The sequence below is a fragment of the Falco peregrinus genome, chromosome 6, assembly GCF_023634155.1.
Source record: "Falco peregrinus isolate bFalPer1 chromosome 6, bFalPer1.pri, whole genome shotgun sequence".
Classification (NCBI taxonomy): Eukaryota; Metazoa; Chordata; class Aves; order Falconiformes; family Falconidae; genus Falco; species Falco peregrinus.
Window position 1 is genome coordinate 75,523,789 of NC_073726.1, and position 18,731 is coordinate 75,542,519.

Here is an 18,731-nt window from a genome sequence, read left to right on the forward strand (position 1 = left end):
TGATGCTGGCTACCCTGGTATGACAGAGATGCTGAAAAATTGTGGTGATTCCAGAGAAAGGTGGTATGGCCATGGGGAGGGAGCACAGGGCACCCAAAGAGAGCTGGGGCAGCTGCCTCTCTGTTCAGCTTGAACAGAAGTCCACAGAGGCAGCTTATGGTGCTCTTCAGCTTCCTGCTGGGAGAGCGAGAGGCAGCAGATCTGTGCTCCTCTCAAAGGTAAACAGTGAAAGGATGAGAGGTAACAGCCACAGGTTGCAGAAAGAGAACATCCTCTTAAGTATGAGGGAAAAAATTTGCTGTGATGATTGTTGGACACTAGACCAGGCACCCTGGCAGGCTGTGGGGTCTCTACCCTTGGACAAGGCCCAAGCAACCTGACCAAGCCCTCTGGATATCCCTTCCAAGATGAACTATGCTGTAGGTAGTAAGGATGTCAATAATACTGCTGTGTGACAATGTGGGTCCCAGAGGGCCAATCCTAAAACTTGTCTGGATGTAGGATGCTACTACAAGATGTGAAGCTCTGTTCCTTTACCCCTGTGACATGGGACTGCCAAGAGATGGGCTTGCATTTTTTTTTCCATGAACTGCAGGAGACTAGGGCAATTACATCATACAAGTACCATTAAAAGAGAGGGCAGGATGTCTTCCTGAATCTCTTTTCCATTCCAGATCTTATGTAAGAGCATTCTTGATACTGCTGGCCCTTCTACTTGGAAACAAACTAGCTGATGAGACTGCTGCTATTTCTTCAGTGGGGTGGTTCAACAGCCTAAGGGACATCACTGTTTCCTTTTGCAAGTCCAAATTTTCTTTTGCTCAAGCCTGACATGGAGGACAACCAGGTGGCATACAGGTGTGTATCTCCTCTGTGGGCAGCAGACAGTACAGGCTGGTGGGACAGTGCCAGGGTAGCTGGGACTGAGTGGGGGCAGAGCATCTCCCCTCAGGTTTCTATGGGGTTGGGGTGCTGGTGGGTGAGGGATGGTTTTCCCTTTGCCTTCCAGATCCTTTCCCACTCCCATCTGCTCTGGCCAACCCTTCTCCGTCTGACCTTTCATCTTCCCCAATTTTTTGAGCACACCACATTGTGATGCCTTTTCCTGCATTTAATCTCCTGCCTCTTGCTCCCTCCCACTTCCTTCTGGTCTCAACCTTCGATCTCCCTTCTGGGCCCTGCCATTTGTGGTGCTCCCTGCCCACTCCCCACACTGGTCACAGGCTTCACGTCCTCTCAGCTCCCCACTTGTTTCTACTTGGATCCCTACAGGCATTGCTAAAACTGCTGCTCTGCATTAAAGATATCTGACAGACCAAAGCAGATGCTGTAAGGAAAAATGCCACAAAAGTAGCCTGGAGGAAGCAAATACTTCTTCATCAGTGCATATTTTGATGGTATGAACTCTAGAAAGCTCAAGGCAACTGCACTGAATAAAAAAGAAGTATAAAGAACTATTTATTCAGTGTACAAAGAAGAGATTCCTGTTCAGAAAAAAAAAAAAAAAGTTTGTAACAGTGCAGGTGCACAAGGGAAGTGGAAGAAGCTTGAAGCTGAACATTGCACAGTCAAAATAATTGTATTTTCTAATTCTGAAGTGCTTGACCTCATAATTGGCTGCGCTTTGGAGGAAGTTCTTTCAGATATAATTTCATGTATAGTTCCTCAGACATTCATGTTAGCAATTTTGAATACTTGTTGGTGAGGGAGGAAGAACAAGCTGGAGTAAATGCATAACTTTAGCTTGATGTAATCCACTGACCGTATCTAGACAAACTTTCACAAGTACTTCTATTTCTTCATCTGTAAGAAAGTCCTGAATCTAGTCTGAGTGTTAGTATCAAAGCATTTTGCTCTGCTCTGACAGTCTGTCTTCAGATGGAAATAGAAAAGAGAGAGAGAGTCAGACAGAGCAAACTGGAGCAGGCAGCCACAAGCATATGAGGGTGCTAAGGAAGTGAGGGCAAATAAGACTAATTTTGGTCCTCACGCTGCACTATTGAGTTTGTCCAGATTTGGAGAAGCCTTTTCAGCTCAGTGGATCCTGCGGTGGCCCTTGAGATTGCCCAGCTGGAATCAGTGAGCAGAACTAAGCATCTCTTGGGTGCAGTGCATGTCTTAAGCTAGATCAGATGAGCTACACCCTTGAAATGCTTATTCCTTTCTTTATTACCAGGGCAAGTCTTTGGGCTTCAGAAGGTCTGTGTTAAATTCTTACCTCCAGAAGATCCATGTTGAATTCTTACCTCTGGTGCTGAAAAGGTCACTTTGTGCCTCTGTTTCCTACCTGTAAAATTCTTCCCTTCCTTTAGATTTAGCCCGGTAGTCTTACATTTTCATCCAGAATCTTTAGGTAAAACCACAATACAAATAATATTGTGTGATAAAACAACATAATTGTAGTATAGCATAATATAATGGAGAATCTTGTCCCTTTGATTTTCTTCCTTTCATGCTTTTACTGCTTCTGAAAGCAGTTTATCTGTTTAAGGTACAGAACTAATTTTCAACATTGTAGCGTACAGTGCATCAAAATCAACACTTAGAGTGCTCCCATTGCACACACACTAGTGCCTTATCTTCTAATACTTGATTCATATTCATACGATTGAAAATGAGCGCTTATCCAGTGAAAAACAGCAATGGAATTGCCAGAAATTGCAGAAATTGAATATGACATCTTGGGATGCAATCTGCTCCTTTCTTCTTCCAAATATTATAAAAACTAGCCACCCAAAGAAACCCAACCCACACGTTCTATATTTCAGAATATATTGCTCTCAGTTCTATCCTATAATAATGGTTGGCACTATGTAGCCTGAGCTTAGAAACACCACTTAGTTCAACTTCTTCACAGGCACTTGACAGTTTAGTAACTGGGACCAATAGCACTCCAGCTGATTTTTGCAGTCCTGCTGTCTCTCTCCCAGTCAATTGCTATCAGTAGAAATGAAGTATATTGAAGTATTAGTGGTCATGAAGTGTCACTGCTAGCTGCTGTGATGCCATCCCCAACGTAAAGTTAGCAAATAGCCAACACTGGGTTGAACTGACTTTAACTCAACATGTTCTGTTATTGATCACAGTCGTTATAGTAGACTACTTTGAAGCTATCAAGCTGTTGGATGGAAAGTTGCATGAGGGTGCTCTCTCCATTTGTCTTGTCAGCATGCTGTACTTCCCAGAGGGTCTGGAGATTTCTGATGGAGCCCCCCAAAAGTCCATGGCTGTGGCTGGGAGAGCACAGGAGAGCATATGCATGTGGGCTCCTCTAGCATATGCCCCTCATCATTTGTATTAAGGTCCATTTGGTCGAGGGTCACAGCTCAGATTCATCTTCTTGATTTGGATGTTGGCGTCTTTCTAAGATAGTATCTTTCCTAACATTGTTCAGCCGGTATTCTAGGGACTCCCCCACTGTTAATAACAAATTCTATTGCTTTTTCCAGTACAAGTCATATATCACACTGTGAAATATTTTGGAGTAGGGAAGCTCCCCGATGACATGTTAGGATCTTTGTGGTAGAAGACAAATGGATGTCTAAACCCATCCTTTTTGCTCTTTGTCTATTCTTTTTATTAGTGATGCTTTTCTGGACACCCAAGGCCTAGCATATTGAGAACTATTGCTCTGAGCTTTTGACGGATATGCTGGAAAGGCTTTTGTCCTTGTCTTTTGGAAACAGCCCTGTGACACTGGGTGTGTTTAGGGTGACACTGGGTCCTGTCATGTCAAAGGACTTGACAAGTCTATACTCTCCTGCCCCACAACAGCCAGTCCACACTTCATCTTTCCTGAGATAGGGCTTCCTTAGGAGTTGTCTCTCCATTTTCCTGCAAGCAGTAAACACAAAGAGGACAAAATCATGACAAAATGGACACACTGGTTTCTTAGTGTCATCTTGCTTATTTTAAAAGGATGCACCTGAATTTCTGCCTCTTTGAACACCGTGGAAACAGCCTCAGCTGACAGTTTCCTCCTCAGAAAGCTCCCCATGTGTGTTCCCCACGTCTTTGTATTTAAGCTGCTCTTTTCCTTCAATCCTTTCAACAGTGTGAGGATGGGGAGGGAAAGAAGCTGCTGCTGCTGCTGGAGATCTCGTGTTCTCAAACCCTGATGTCTGATTTCCATTCCTTGCCTTCTGCACAAAGATTCAGGTGTCTTCTGTCTCATGCATGGGCAAACCAGACATTCAGACACAGAAGTACTGCTCCTCAATGGCTTTGTAGAGCTTTACTGCATTTGTGTGCCTCATTGCAAAATCTCCAAAATAATTCCAAATTAAGGTCTTCATATAAGGCATGCAAGAAATGGCCATAAAAGAGAAAAGCAATACAGTTTCTGATTTAATGCTGCCATATGTCTATGCTACACCGTGCATTGCTCCACTTTATCCTAACCCTCTGTAACTCTGAATAACATCATCCCTGAACAAGTCAGGGATATAAGTCATGTACACCAGTGTACCATGCTACCATGCAGTGGGGAGAGAAAGGGAAGTACAGAAAATCAACACTATTAAAAGGATGCTTTTGCAGATGATGCCAGTGTCATACTTCTGGCAAATACTGGTATTCATCCATAATCCAGATGGGTATTATCTACTGCATAAGCCTGTTATGAAACTTAATATTTATAAAAGCGTGTGCAATTCTGAGTTCATAGATCCCCTGGGCTTAATTCTGCAATCCCTGCTGGCACCAGGCAGAGCTCAGAACAGATGTATTTAGAAAGTGGAAACAAATATTACGCAACATTTTCCACAAATGCCTGGCACGGGGTGGCCATCTCCAGTATTTACTCACAGCAACACAAACCCATTGAACAGGATGGGTTAGATGATCTAAAATACTCTGTGCAAAGTGGCAGAAGGAAGCTTTGTAAATAAAAATTATTATTATTTGGTGTCACAATTTATGTCTGTGAACTGGTGTGTGTCCTCTGCTAGGGCATCCCTAAAGCAGAGTATTTGATAGAGATGTCACAGGCACCCTCACTGGCACAGCTCCACTGCTCCCCAATGCCCAGCTGCTCTCGGAACCATGTCAACACCCAGGGGGTGGTTTACAGGTCCCATTGGTGTGCTCCTCTGTGCTACAAGGCACAGCAGTAATCTAATACAGAAAGGGTATTAAAATTCCCTCTCATGAGTAGAGAGTTTTTCTTCTCTGGGCATAACCAGGAAAAGAGAAGAGTGCCATAAACTGTACAGAGAAAAGTGAGGGTCTATCCCAGCCCTGAGCTTTGCTCACCGTGCAGCTGTGCAAATGTTTTGCCACAGCCCCAGGGAGGGATGGAAGGTGGAGCACATGGTGGGACCAGTGGGGTTATGCAGAGTGCGGTTGGACCAGGCTGTGCATAGTACAACATGGCACAAGGTTTGCAGTATGAAGCCTGGAAGTATCAATGCAGAACACTTTAATAGGAGGTGGTATGCACAGAAATTACAGTGCTGCCTTCACCAAGCCAGAGATCTTTCTTGGCTGTTTTCCCCATTTCAAGGCCAGTGCTCTTAGCACTTCAGGTAAATGCTATATACACAAGGATAGTTTGGGAAGCAACCTTGAGACCAAGCAGTCTCAATGTGTGGTTTTGAGTCTGCCCCTGTTGAACCAGTTATATTTTTATAACGCTATTTGCCTTCAAAAGATTGATCCTGCTTTTGTGTCTGCTATTGGAGGTTGTTTAGACTCACTGGCATTACTGCTACCACTCCAACAAAGAGACTGCAGGTCTGTAAGGTCTGGAAAGGGTCAAGAAAAAGGGGAATCCATTGGGAGATGGGATTCCCTGTCCCATGGGAGATGGGATTCCCTGGCCACAGGACTGTCCTGTGTGCACACATAGGAATCATATGTGTCATAATACACTTGGAGAACTTCAGTGGGCAGGGATACAGGCTGGACACCTGAAAAGAAGTAAAGCAGATCTCTTCCTTTTCTCTTAAGTACCTCAAGAAAAGCCTCAAAATTCTGAACAACATGCCGCTAAGTAAGCTGTGAAGCCCTCGGGTAAAAGGGCATTGTTCAATCATACTTTAGACTCCAAGAAGCAGAAGTCTCTGTAGCCAGCAGGGCAATGTCTGCAGGCTAGTGAAGATGAAATTCATGTAGGGTGTTAAAGAAACAGTCATATCCAGCATAAAATTGGTAGTGGAATAGATTTGATTAGCAGGCAATGTTTGGGAAGGTAGCTGCACTACAGAGTTGAGCCAGAGGGGATATAAATAAAAAGGAGTTCTGCAAGTCCAGTAGCCACAGCTGGTTGACTTTTTTATCCATTTTTTTGCCTCAACTAGCTGATTTTCTGGCCTAAAATACTCTTTGCTTGATTCAAGTTCAAACCAGATACTAAATTCTCTTTCAACTGTTGAAATGTTGAGAAACCAGCAACTGATGGCAATTGCTTGGGCAGTTTCCTGCTGCTGGCCCACTCCGTACAAGCAAGAGCCTCACGTTGACGCTGCACCAGCAATGCTCTGGCAGTATGGAAACAATTCAGGCAAGACCTTTAGATCTGTGTTTCTTCTCTTCTTTTTGTTTATCTTTTAATTTTATTTTAGTATTATTTAATTGCCCTGCTATTTATGTGTGGATGTGCACATTCATTTAGCAGAACCAACTACATTCTGCCTCAGTCTCACTTTGAAAGGACTGGATTTTCAAAGCTCTCACTGGCCTCCTGTCCCCAGGCTGCCTTTTATGTACATTCCCAGATGTGTCTCTGCCTTCAAAATGCTGAATTTGAGTCCAGTTAAAGCTAAATGTTTCAGCAAACAAAGCTTCTGGAGGAAAAGGTGGACATGTTCCTCACATAAAGGAATAAGTGGACCTCTTTTTGCAGCTTGCTTATGTTGCCTAAACTCCCAAATTACCAATCTGACTTGGTGTTTAGCTGTATGTTAAACAAGTCTGTGCACAAAGCTTATGCCAAGCTGACTCTCTAAAGTTGTTAAAAGTAACGAACGACGGGACTTCTAATCAAGGAAGTCAGCCTTGGGAAGGATGGGAAACAAAGAATGGATGGTGAAAAGAACACCGTTATCCTAAATTACACAGAAAAGAAGCCTCCAAGTGAGGAAGTTCTGGCTGTTAAGAGGACACGAGTTGATGAAGTGTTGCAATTCCCATAAACTTGGTTGAAAGTAGAACAAAGGTAATTGTGGCAGTGGGAGATCATGACTTCTGACTCAAATAGCCTCCCCAAAAGAGGGCAAACCCCCATGCGGGGAGCATGTGTAATGAGTAAAAAACCTCAGTAGTGCTATTTGAGGATGCATACTAGTCTGCATTAGAAGTGGGAAACGTAACCAATCCTATACATGAATGAAAATGAGTATATAATACACTATGAATGTGCAAGTACTCTGCTGTATGTGATGCGTACCCTGGAGTAACTTGGTGTGTACATTGGGTAGAGCAATCCTCTGTGCATCCAGCACTGTAAATAAAGAGAATATCTGCTTCCTAATGTTGCCTTGGTGTTAAAAGGATTACTCCCGATTTCGGTGACAGTTTTGGTGATGCAGATGGGACCCTGCTTTTGAATCTTGATTGATCTGTGGCATCGCAGGACCTCCAGCCAGCATTGAGGGATTCCTGGGGAGAACCTCTGATCCCTGAACTGAAGAGCTCTGAGCAAGAGCCCTGGGAAAGCAAAGGTATTCTTTTATTTAAAAGGGTGGCTACCTGCCTGTAAGGTGCAGTAAAAGCCTCACAGGGTTGGATATTAAGGTACTTAAGGAAAGGATTTGATCCTATCTGGAAAAAAGTCTGTAAGGCATTTGGGTTCGGAATAAAAGGAAACCTTTGGCCAAAAGGGTGGGTTAGAGTCCCACTGAAGGTAATATAGGGGTTCGAGTTGCCTTTTGGGTAAAGTGTCTGACTGTTTTGTGTGAAGTTCTTGCTCCTGTGTTTTGTGTTTCTGTTGCAACTTTGGTTATTTTTCTTTGTGAAGTAATTGTTTTTGTGTTTTGTGTTGCTGCTGTACCTTTTATAATATAATGGGTAATAAACCCTCGGTGGAAGGGGGGATTCTGAAAAGATCTCCCCCAGGATGTATATTGAAACATTGGGGAAAACTGGGGGGGGACCTCCTCACCTGAAAACAGCTTATAGAGTATTGTAACAACTGGTGGCCAATGTATGCTCTCAAAGATCAGGAAAAATGGCCAAGGAATGGAACTCAAAGATATAATGTTATATTACAATTGATGTTATTTTGTAGACAGGAGGGTAAATGGGATGAAGTATCACTTAGAGAGCAGGACATTTACTATCTTGTAACTTGCCTGAGCAATGTATTTTCTCTGCTTCATTTTAAGAAATATGATTGTTGAAGCCTGTCTCAAGAGATAATGCAATTAGTAAGAATGTGTTCATATTTTAATCCATTTCCGATAGTTCACAAGCTTTTTGCCATCCAATTAATGAAACAGAATATGAACCAGAATTTCTGATTTCAGATTGATTGTGAACCATATAAATCTGATGTCTAAAGGGAACATTCTCTTCTGCGTTAAAGAAACTTGTGGACAGATGTTTGGATTTAAAGAGAAGAGTAGCAGGATTTCTGGAAAATTTACACAGGATTAATAAAAACGTAAACTGAGTTCAAGCTCAGTTCATCAAAAATCTGAAGACAAAAGAATTAGAAACTTTACTTCATTTTGATCTGAAAAGAGCAGAAATGAAACTGCCCAGAAATATATATTGAGAAATCTTGATAGTAATTTACATTTCTGTTAAAAGTGTTGGGAAGTATCAGCATCCCTGTAAGCCTTTAATATTGCTGTCAGGCTCAGAGTATTGTTTGTAAAAGGTTAGTATACATTTACCCATTCAAAGACAGATGTCCAGACTGTACTCAAGTGCTACCTGAGCAGCATTGGAGAAGCACGTATGAAATAAAAATCATTAGCAGAATTAGAGTTGAAAGTTATTGATACTCTCTTCACATGCTCTTTTTCAGATGTGAGAATCTGAATACTAAATACCTAATCTTAACTTTTTGTTACGTCAACAAAAGACTAAGGTCTGGATTTTCAAAAGGATGGTTTAGCTAAATTCTGGGCTGTTTCCAAATTCAGCCTGAGGCGTTTCTTGGACCTGGTGTCCAGCAGCTGCCTGCTTTACTCTTTCTAAGAACTGTGCTGCTCTGGGACAGGCTCTTCCACTTAAACTTGCAAAAATTGATCCTTCAAAAATCACTAAAAATACAACTGGCTGTGGGGGTGATTTTTTAATTTTGTTTTCCTGAAAGAAATAAATATCCCTTACAGAGCTTTCTTATCATTCTGCAAGAGCTAGGTATATTAGCAAACACAAGGGTCTAGGAGAGCAAATCCCATGGAACTGATTAATGTAACCATTATCCACAGCTATTGACACTGGCTGACATCTCAATACTGGGGCGGGGTTTGTGTAACACTTAGAGGGCCATGCAAAAAGCTTTTTGTATAAACACATGTGAGGCTATTTGGTGGCTGAATAACGACATGATTGTAGCAGTAAATGCCAGAGTAAGAGCATTTATTTCAGCAGGGGGAGATGGATCTGAATGTAGTATAACAGAGTGGCTCCTGGTGTTTTGGGTTGTCCTCTGTGGACTCCCATGCTAGAGAAATGAAGATGAGTTATGATCTGCTGTTTGTCATTGCTGGAGACTTTATGGCTGCATCTCTGCTAGTAAACTCTGTGGTGCCTGGGCTGGCTCCCAGGCACAGGAACACATTTATACTAGTCAGCTGTCAGCATGATCCCATGCCTTTGCCAGCTGGGGGTCTCCCAAATGCTTGCCAGACACAGTTTAGGCATTAGGACAACCCAGGGACCATTCCCAAAAACACGTTGTATGCCAGTCTCTTGTTTTAGACAGAGTTTATTAATTAAAGATGTGGGCAAGACTGGCACAGGGCCCAAAGAAATCACTGGGCATAATTTATTGGTATAGGTGTAGTGTCTAAGTCCATTTGTTGAAAGAATGTTTTGGAAATGGATAATGCCTTTAGTTGCTGTTTTGAAAATGTGAAGAAAATTGTTGCCAGTAGCTACTGTAGACAAAAGCAAGCCAAAAGCATCTGCGAAGTGCTCATATTCTTCTGGATCTGGATTTGGGAACTGGGTCATCTATAAAATGAGGTGAAGTAGTTTGGGGTCTGTGTAGGAGGAAAGAGTGGTAGATTGGTTGGGGTTTTCTTATGTTTAGCTTCCAAGCTGACTTTTGACATCCCCATGATATGATGTGGAGCACCTCAATATCAATCCTGAGGGCTGACTCAGTACCTGCACAGGCCTGAAGCCCAGGCTCCAAAGCATGGGCTTCCCACAGCTCGTGGGCTCTCTATTTGTGGACCTAAGACACAGTAAGGTAGTGCTGGGAGTCTGGGAGCAGATTAGGCTGTGCAGCCATACATACTGTGTCTAACTAGATGATAATACCTCAAATTCCTGCTACCTCAAATTAAAACCCAATTGCTACTATGGTCTGTGGTATATATTGGCAGGTATCTCAATAGCGGTATCAGAGCTAACAAAATGCAGAAAGTGCCTTCTTAAGCCCTGGGTGCACTGCAGCAAGCACGGCCCTTTCGCCTGCCCATGCATGTCAGCCTGGTGGTAGCACTAGGGGGGTTAGAGACAAGGTGGTGAGACCCACCAGCGTGGGGTGGAAGCGCTTCTCCCTCTAACAGATGTGGGGACAACATGATGGGGCATGAAGCACTCTGTTTGTCTAGTTTGAACTGGGTCAGTGCAGAGCTTATTCATGTCCCCCTGCCTTACCTCTGTCAGTGAACAAGAGGTTTTAGCAGCTTTTAAATGGCCTGCCAAGGGGGTTCCAGGGCAGAGCATAGGGCATAAAGCTATTTGCAAAATGCACACTAGTCACTGACTCCAATGTGTAAACAAGTGATTAAAAAAAGAACTGTCACAAGAGAGAAGCTCTTTCTGCAGCAATTAAGATGACCTCCTCAGAGCCATTAGATATCCAAGGAATGCATAGGCATTCATCTAACGTGTCCTGATAGATGAAGGTAATTTCTTGCAGTGTGTAGTTGTTACTAAAGCTGATAGTCTGTTTTGGTGTAGTTGGGATATCGTGGGTTTCCTAGAGCAGTGGTGCTGTTCACACTCACGGCAGCAGCCAAGAAGCAGCTCCTACAGTCCATGTATTTGCAGACATGGAAATTACAGTTAGAGATGCTCTGAGAAGGGACATGGGTAAAAGTCTGAAAGAAAAGACACCACCAGTAAATCCTGTTCTATCTGGGGTAATGTGTACTAGACTAAGGGGAGGAAGAGCATTAGTGAAATTCATGGAGTAATTAATGGACACGTGTGCTATCTTGATTTGGAGTAAGGCATGTTTTGGCTAATTAGTGACATTATTTTTTTCTTGAAAAACAGATTGGAAATCTCAGGAGGGTAAGCCTTTGGGTAAAAGTTCAAAGGTATCTTAGCTGGAGCAAAGCAATAGTGTAAGGACCCATCCTCTGTGGCTGGCTGGGATCTCAGCTCAGACTGTGTTTTGGTCAGTATCTGAAGCTTGGGGCAAGCTCAAAGGGAGGGAGCCGATTGTGACGGAGATTGTTTCCTAGTGACTGGCTTGGAAATGTCAAACTGTTGAAAACAACACATAAATTTCAGTGCCTCAGAAATATTTTTTGCAAAACAAGGTAAAATGTGTAGCAGGATGTTTTTATTCTCATGAGGACCTCAGAGGAAAATTAGTGGAAGTGATTTTTTTTACTTGATTTTAACAAACTTTGGAGGTAGTGAAAGAGGAGCTGAAAACTCCTTGTACTCATTTGCTTTTTTTAAAGTCATGTTGCTGTGGAACCAAGATGGTCTATCTTGATCTATCTCTGATTTAGTCTAATTCTTTACAGTTTATTTTTTATGTAGATAGTGTCTCTTTAATTTTTGGTTTGCTATTTTCTTCCTTTTTTAAAAAAAAATATTTTTTTTAATCCACTTCAGGTGAGGCTTATGTTTCAATAATTTTTTTCCCTCTTTTCTGTAAAAATGCCAGAACAGCAGCCATGGAGCACTGGTCTGAAGGCAGCAGAAAAGCCTAGGCTGTACGCTGCTCTGACAACCTGATTGTCTTAGCAGAACCACAGCCAGTGCTTGCCTTTGCTGCCGAGAGCGCAAACTTGTGCTGTTGGCAGCTTCTCCCATGACATTTAACAGGGTGGACAGTTGCTTGCTGGAAACTGTGCTGGTGCCTCCAGTCCAGTTCAGAGCAGCTCTCTGGAAACCCCATCTGGTAGCAATTGCTTTTGGTCGGAACTGTCTCCCAGGCTGCTGCTGCAGTCAGGCTTGATGACTATGTGCAGCTGGCGCTGTGAAGGTCCACAGGTGCACGTTGCACAGGAGGCCACCGATGCGTCAGCACAATCTAGTTTTGCACTAGAAACAGTAGATTCTATGGTTTCTGACACTAATAGGTTGCCTTCTGCAGTATTTCCACCACGCCTGGTTTGCAGATTCATATTTCTGATACTATACCTGTCCAAATGCATCTAGTGCAGTTGCTGCTCTCAGTCCACTTTTAGAATGCTTTCTTTTAACTATTGATGATTTTTGTTTCATTTTCCCATATTTAAGACTTTTCAATGTGATTTACTTTTCCAGTTTTATTTCACTTGCCTATGGATTTTTTTGGGGTCACTCATATTTATGTTTTACGTATCCCAATCCACATTAAGCCTATTCTGTTCATAACATCTATTTGCAACATGTCATGACTGTGGGTAGTACTAGAATGATTTATTTTGTGACCAGACTGCAATTTGCCTTCTTCCAGTTTCTAAATTAGCTGCCACCTTTAATAAAGTTAAATGTTTCTTAGCATAAAAATAAAATATCTCCATGTCTACTCACCTCTGGGTTATCTGCAGTTTCATTTCCCCACAGCCTCTCTCTTCACCACGATGCTCCCAAGGAAACACTGCCCTCCGACGTCGCAGATGGGATGAATTTTTCTGGTCTGAATCCAAACTCAGCAGCTGTGCTCAGCCAGGTCATTTTTTTTCAGCTGTTTAGAGCACAGACGTTGACTTGGTGAAAACTGCCTGGACATTGTTCAAAGCTGGTGAGCCCTGTTGTGGCTCTTGTCATGTGCCAGCCGCTGGTACTCTCTCCAGAACCTGTTCCCATGCAAAGTGGCGGTAATCTTGCCAGCGAGAACATGGCTTTCTGGGGAGCATTTGCCAACACCAGCATCTTCTGCCAGCAACAAGCACCTTACGTGGGACTGTGGCAGGAGCAGAAAAAGGTGAATCAGAGCAACCTGCCTCTGCTCCAAAAGAGTCCTTAAATGCAGACATGTGAGTGAAAGGGTTTTGTGCTTTAAAAGGGCAATTAAGCCTTTGTGTTTTCTTCCTTGGTTATGCTGGGTTGGCAAAAGTGGAGAAAAAAATAGCAGAAGACTTATTTTGGTTTAACCTCAGTACAGCCTAGTGAAATCAAAGCTACCCCCATGTCCAAATTGCTTTTGGTTACTGTAGGCGATTGCAAGGTTATTCTGCTGAGGCTGAAACCTTTTCTCTCTCATAGGAGCAGTGCAACAGAATCTACACAGCAATGACCTTACGCAGCATTTATTCTGCTCTCCCCTCTAAAAGGCAGTTCTGAATTCGTGAAAGCTGCTATAGAGCAGCCTCATGAAGAAAGTGGCAATTAGGGATCCCGGGGCTGTTCCGCTGGCTTTCTGTAAACATGAAGATGTTCAGTGCCATCCTCATGTTCCACATGTGTGGTAAGCATAACATCAGGCAAAGAGGAAATGTCCTTACTGAGGGTGGAGGCATTAGAGTGGTCAGGATCCTACACAAAACCCAGCACAGTTGTCCCTGTCCCCCCAACCTTCATCCCAATGCTGAGCCCTGGGGTATTCGTTTCAGTCAAGGCAAGGCGATGGTGCCAACCACCACATTGGCCATGACTTGCAGCAAGTTGGGCTGAATTAGGAAAAACTGAGCATCCACCCAGCTGTCGAGGGCAGCCTGAAACTACCACCAAAACTGCTGCTGCTTGCTCTCTGTCAGTGAAGGCATCTATCTGCCCCAAAACAAAGTGCTCCCCGAGCTCTTCTCTTGCAGGCACCCCCTGCTCAGAAAAACCATGCCTTTATACACAGTAGCACCTCTGTGGGAGAAGTGCTGCTTCCAGAAAGGCTGGTGGCCCCATGGGACCCCATCTATGCTGTATTTTGGGAGCTGCAAAGTACTTTGAGGCTCTAGAAACAATTTAGAAAGGAAAGTCATTATTATTTTCATGGCATTGCTGGCAAGATGACAGAAGCACCTAGTTCTTAGTTTCTAACAAACAGTGATATATATTGCAGGCTAGATGCTGTACCTTTACATGCTCTGTTCTGTAGCCGAGAGACAACTTTCAACCGAATAAATTTCTACAGCTCCCTGGAGTCTTGCCTTACATGCTTTTTCTCCCTCCCCCTCCACTCCCATAGCGCCCCCACCAGCCACCCCCCATTCCTCTCTCCTTTCTTAATGTCTCAAGACCTACCTAAGATGGAGAGGAGCTTTTGTGGTTTCCTTTCCAGAATGATCTGACACATACATTTAATCTTGTATACCAAGACAATCTCCAACATAGGTGCTTGAATCTCTTCTGGTTCATTGTGCATTGTTTGGAAAGAGATCTGAGGTAAAATAAAATCGTCCCCTGACTCTCATCCTGAAATATGGGTGTCTGCATAGGGATTTTTGCCTGTAGACCTAGACCACATCTACTGGCAATGTTTTGCTGGGATATATGGAGTCTGGATTCCCTTTTTGCTCCTTAGAGCGATTCACAATGAAAGAGTTACCACAGCCATGCCAAGTGACATTTTCAAGCCTCAGAATTTGTTCTTCAGGAAAGTGAGATCTCCCCTTCTCCCACCACCAGTACCAAATCCCTTTGCTCTCAGTCTGCACTCTCCTGTGTGACTACACCAGCAGATCCCTTTGTGGGCAAGGAGGGCCAGCCCACCCCCATCTTCCTGCCTGCTTCTGTAGTCCCTACACAGAGGTAATTTTTGATTTGGCAAAGTATTAAATTTTTCTGACTCAGAAATCTGCAGAGAAATTGGACTGTCAGCAGGTAATTTTATAGCTCTTGGGTTTCTTTGCTGTAGCTGTAAATAACAGAAGTAGATTTCTGTCCTCTCTGAGGATTTCTGAAAGCTCAAATGATAGAAGTTGAGGTGGTAAATCCTGCTTGTATGTATTATCACGTAATACTGAAAAATAGATTAAACTAATATATTACAATTAAATCAGAAATCTAATAAGCAGAGCCTGTGTACAAAATATGGGGCTGTAGATTAACTGGGGAAGCTTGCAAAAATGCTTACTCTTTATAACTGTCATGGCAGGATGACTTGGGGATGGTGTTTACTTAAAAAGAAAATAAATCTTCTAGATGCTTGGTCTCCAGAACTATGAATCAACCAGCATATCAATCTAACCCATTTTTGAGAATCAACTCACAAGTTAAGAACTTGGGCACCTTAATCCCCCTATAACAAAGTAATATATATTTTAAGAAGTCTTGAAAAGGGCTGACTTATTTTAACGTGTTGAGCCAATTGCTTTTAAAGGCTGTGTCCTTCACATGTGAAAGCAATGGGACTCTGGCTCTGTGTTCATTCGGCACATCATCTGTATCTTTTTCCTTTTGTGCCTGCTAACAGAAAAGTTCTACAAGTGCTGACCTGAGACCTGACAATATCTGACATGATCAAAGAGCAAGAGCACAGCAGGTTGCACAGCCCTTTGGGGGAGGGGAGGCAGCTGCTGGAGGAAAAACGCATCAGGAGGCTCACAAGAACACCTCACGTACAAGGGGAATGTGGTGGCCACAGCAGTCTTTGGCATGATTCTCCTTGACCACTCACCTACGTTAGGAAGTCAAGAAAGTCATGATCCTTCCCTCTCCCACCCATGCACCCTAACCCACAGTCCCACCTGGGTATGGACGGTGTGTGCAGGCAGCCTGCAAAGGAAAGGCTGTGCTCAGCTTCTGCTTGTCTTCATCCTCTGCACGCCATACCCTGGGCAAGGATGAGTGATCTCCTGGTGTCATACAGGTGATGGAAAAGGACCTTCATACAGGTGTTTGTATCTCCAGTCACAGCTGTTTCTTAATTAGGAAGTGTGCTCTTCTCTCCTGGGCGGCTCTAAACACAGCATGGGGAACTACACCACCACGTTAGCCATGCTACCTCACTCAGAGTTTTCCCAAAGAGAAGACTGAATTCTTCTGACTAAATCCCACAAACCTTATTAGGATGACTCTTACTAATGTGTTGCTGAAGAGACAATTACATACAGGGGGGAAAATTATGTGCTCAGTTTGACTGAGCCATTGTAAGAACCAAAGTCAATGCTGAGATAAAAATTCAGCATCAATTTACATGCACCTTCATCATTGTGAAACAGCCTGTGAAACCTCAGCAGCTGAAAGCAAGCTGATCACCTGGTTATGGAGTGTGCTCTTCTGCTTTCCTGTGCAATTGCTACGCTCTAAAGTAGATGCAGGGAAGCCTCAGTGAGTAATTTCACTAAGTAATTACTCCAGGGTCACAGAAATGGTCTTCACACCTCATCTTGGGAAACTGTGATTATAAGAGGACAAATGTTTTTATGGTGTTACTAGGTGTACTAGTATAGACAAACATCATAGGTTGGAAAGCAGCATGTAAGCAATTTTATATTTTTTTAGTATGGATGGGACATTCTGTTCAAGAATTTATATATTCACACACACAGTCATGGTATATTCATACAGAGTCAGCGATGAAGCAAAGCGAAATGACACATTCTGATTTGGCTTGTTTAAGTGTCCCCATGGTGGGCATTTGGCTACTACTTTTGGCTACCCAGGCTCTCTTGAATGCTCTCTCTTTTCCATGCAGTGTGAATCTTCATGTAAAACACATAATTTAGGGAGCAATTAGTCAGCTGTGCAAGACTGACTACTGGGATATTCAAAAATAGGAAACTTTTGCAACTGTCAAACAGTTGACAGCAATTGTCTAAATGGGTAAATTACAATTCTTTTGGCAATTTGTATTAGTTTGGCCTAGAGCAATGCAGATGTTTTGCTACTGTGAAAAGCAGACGCTTGGAGATGGGAACAACTAGCACAAATTAATTGTCATTTCCAGTGCAAAACATACTTGGGAAAGATATCAAACATTCAACTAACACTACCCAACAAAGCATGAAATCCCTCATGCCGATGTTACTCCAGCTGTATGTGCCCTAGGTCTAATATAGTATTGTTACTATAGATTTTCTTCATCCTGTTGTTACCTTTCTGCCTTCTCCCAGATAATAGCTTTTTCATTGGTTTATGTTCTGATTAGCTGGTCATTGGACAGACCTGCAGGAGGAGGCAAGCTAATCAGATGGTGAAACCCCCAGCTTCTTCCCTGAGCCGTGATAATGTGCTCAGATGTCCCCCAGAAGACAGCAGGCAGTAGGATGATAAGGCTTCCTACTTCCCTTCCTTGTTAATCGCTGTGGAAGCATGGGATCTAATCTTTGCAGCAGTAATTATAGTTGAAGTAGGAAAATTTCCAAATTAGAAACTTCTTTACGAAAGCTCTCCTTTAGTGAGAATATAACAACAATTCCATGACTTTACATGTCAGGGGAACGCATACAGCGCTGAAGAAAAACTGAGTTGTTGGTTCAGGTGATTATCGCTGTGTGGCAATTCTGGTGATTCAGGAGACAACGTCCAGCCAATCTGTCTTTCTTTTCATGAACAAGCTTGCATAAGGCTGCGAGGAATTAACCACTAGTGATTTCACAATTAAAAACAAAACCAAAAAAAGTCTGGTAGTCGGTGGGAAATTACAGCCGGCTCTCAGAGGTCTTCCTCAAATCTCTGGTAGCTGAATTTTTTGGGAGAATAAAATGTACATATGCTATAGTGCAGCAGGACAGGGGTATGCCAGAGTGGGCTGGCACGAATCGTAAGGATGCTTCCAGTGGCCATTGAAAGGGACCTGAGCCAGGGGACAGAAATATAGTCTGGTGACATTGTTCTCAGATTAAAAACACTCTAGAAAAAAAAAATCTACTTCTGACTAAATAACTCATTTTCCTGTAGTTTTAAAAGAGAATTACAGAAGGCGTGCTGCTTTCCACCACCTAGACATGTCCTGAAACTCAGTAGAAAACCTTAACCTGAAATGATCTGGACTGAGCACTGCTTATTTAACTTATTAATGATTTTTCAGGTATGTTCTTTGAAGATGGCTGTGATAAGAAAGAGAAAAAGAAATATTCCTAGATCAGTAGAAAAATAGCACTTGAAAGGATGATGTAGAGTCAAAGTATCATGGTAGAGTGATTGTGCTGGGTTTTTTTCCTAAGTATTTTCTGATACCACTTCCCAATTTTTTTCTCTTTCTCTGCATGGTGAGATCTTGCACCATCTCCTTAGTGCTTTCCTGTGGAAAAACCTTCTGAGAAGTTCCCTCCCACCTCCCACACCCCTTGATGTGCTTTGGTAGAACTTTTTCTGATTTTTTTGTGCTCCTAAAATACAATTATAGCACAATAGTACTACTTGCTATTAATGTTATTCAACAGGTGCTGAGATAATTTCTTCTTTCTGTTAGAAACTGGAAGGAATTTACTGTGATAGAAATATAAAAGATAAGAGTGCTAAGTTTGTTTTCCCGTCATTCTTCTATTCTTATTTGT